Raw genomic sequence first — 2,795 nt, 5'->3', positions numbered from 1 at the left:
TCAAAACACTTTATTTTCCTCAGTAACTTCAATTGCAGTCTTGCATTTTTTAGTGCCCCCAGTTTATTTATATTCGATTCCCATCACAAAACCAGACACATCCCAGAAGTTTTTATTTTTGTAATTTCTAGTTTATCTTTTACCATTTGAAAAATGACAACGTGATAGTTGAAAATGACTTCAGAGATATTCTTTTATGTTTTTCAAGATTTACTAATATGACTGTTTACTAGTTCTCCATCCAAATGAACCTATACACTGGGAGAATCCAGGGCCAGGAGCTTGCAGGGGATGGAAATTTTCCATAAAGGTAATGATTACTTGTTCTAGTTCAACTTAGTTCTTCCTTTTTTCTTTCTAGTCAGTAGAAAACTACTTAATTGCTTCCTGCAATTTTCTATGCATCTTATTGAAAGGGCAGCTTTGCTAATATACAAGCTAACAGAGAAAGATAAACTATCAAAGAGAAAGTAAGAGAAATAAATTCACAGCACATAATTTCCCTTTTCAAGAGAAAACTCACAGCACAACTGCCCTTTGTTTTGTTTGATTAAATACCTGGGGCTTAACTCATTGTCTTCAAGATTAACTCATTATCTCTAAGAGTTCATTTTCACAGCCTTGAAGAGCCCTAAATGGACTATAGAGGTACTAACTCACCACATCAGTTCCTGCCAGACCACATTCCAAGGACTTTGATAAGGTAGCCATCACAGAGAAAAGAAAAAAAAAAAAAAAGGAAAAACAAACAAACAGATACAGCCACTTCACAGCTGTTCACTCATCTTCTGTTAATGAGAAAGAGTCATGTGGCTCCAAATAAATGCACAGTGGTCTAGCATTGTGGTCTAGCAAGGTGCTAAGGAAGAATAAAACATGGATATATTTATTAATTCATAGGTAATGGCTAATCCTACAAAAGATGACTGAAATTAAGTGGCCAGTGGGGGAAAATCTGGAGAGAAGTGCATCATAGAATTCTGACAAGTGTATGTTTTAAGAAGGGAATTTTCAACAGTGCTTAGTACAGTTAACCCTTGAACAACAACTGGGCAGGTCCACTTATACATGGATTGTTTTCAATAAATATACTGAAAAATATTTTTGGAGATTTGAGACAATTAGGTATGTGATAAAGGCATAAAATATATGTACATACTAGTTTATTGTGTTATTTACTACCATAAAATACATGCCAATCTATTTTAAAAAGTTAAAATTTATCGAAACCTAGGCATACACTTACAAATTGCACATAGTGCCATTTATGGTTGACAGAAATGTGAACAAATGTAAAAATACAGTATGAAATCAAAACTGGATTTCATAAACGCCTCCTATTGCTGTTGTGGTGAGTTCAAGTGTTGCTAGTATCTGTTTAAAATACCCTGTGGTGCTACTCATCTCCATGTGTGCAGTTTATCTCTATAGTAAATTATGCAGTGTAGTAAACAGTGATCCCTCGTGGTTCTCACATTTTTTTTTATCATATTTAGTGCAATACTGTAAACCTTGCATAACACCATAGGGCCCAAATAAAGTGCCACTGGTGATGCTGGAAGTACTCTCAAGAAGCAGAGAACAGGCATCACTATTGCAAGAAAAAGTTGAATTGCTTGATATGTACCATAGATTGAGTTCTGCAGTGCAATGCCTGCCATTTCCAGATAAATAAATCCAGTGTAAGTACCATTGTTAAAAAAGGAAAGGAAATTTGTGAAATTGTTGCTACAGCTATGCCAGCAGGCACAAAACTCTTGTGCTTTTGACAAAATATCTTTTTATCTTCCATTTAAAATGTAGATTTTATGTGGGTGCAGGATTGCTATAAGAAAGACATAGCTATAAATTCTAATATGATTTGAGAAAAAGTGAAGTCATTATATGGCAACCTAAAGCAAAAGGAAGGTGAGGATCTAATGTTGGAGAATTTTATGCCAGAAAAGAATAGTTTGACAATTTCAGAAAGAGGTTTGACTTACAAAATTTCAAGATAACAGGAGAAACAGCTTCTGCAAACCAAGAGACAGCAGATGAGTTTCCAGATGTGATTAAGAAAATCATTGAAGAGAAAGAATATCTGCCTGAACAGGTAGATAATGAAGACCAAAGTGCCCTATTCTGGGGAAAAAGAATGCCAAGAAGAATTTTTTTTTTCTTTTTTAGTGAAGAGGAAGAGCAAGTACCAGGATTGAAGACAGGAAGGGATAGGCTAACTCTACCGTTTTGTGCAAATGTATTCAGGTTATGATCAGAGCTGCTAACCCCAAGCCTTGAAAGGAAAAGATAAGCACCAGCTGCCAGTCTTTCAGTTGTACAATGAGAACCATTTTTCTGGATTACTTCTAGTGATACTTTCCCCCTGAAGTTAGGAAGTACCTTGCCAGCCAGGTATTGCTGATTAAAGTTCTTTTGATATTGGAAAATGCCTCTGGCTACCCAGAACCCTATGAGTTCATCATCAAAGCCATCAAAGTGATCTACTTGCCCCCAAACACAATGTCTCTAATTCAGCCTCTAAAATGTGGGCAATAAGAAAGAACCTTTAAGGCTCACTACATATGGTGCTCTATAGAAAGGACGGTCAATGCTATAAAAGAGAAAACGCTGATAGAGAGAATAGCATGAATGTCTAGAAGGATTAAACCACTGAAGATACCATCATCGTTATAGAAGAATCTATGAAAACCATCAAGCCCAAAACAATAAATTCCTGCTGGAAAAAAAACTTTTTCCAGATGTCATGCATCATTATACAGGATTTACAACAGAGTCAATCGAGGAAATCATGAAAG

The sequence above is a fragment of the Propithecus coquereli genome, unplaced genomic scaffold, assembly GCF_000956105.1.
Source record: "Propithecus coquereli isolate 6110/MARCELLA unplaced genomic scaffold, Pcoq_1.0 Scaffold843, whole genome shotgun sequence".
In the NCBI taxonomy this organism is placed as follows: Eukaryota; Metazoa; Chordata; class Mammalia; order Primates; family Indriidae; genus Propithecus; species Propithecus coquereli.
Note: the sequence above shows the minus strand (reverse complement) of the source record.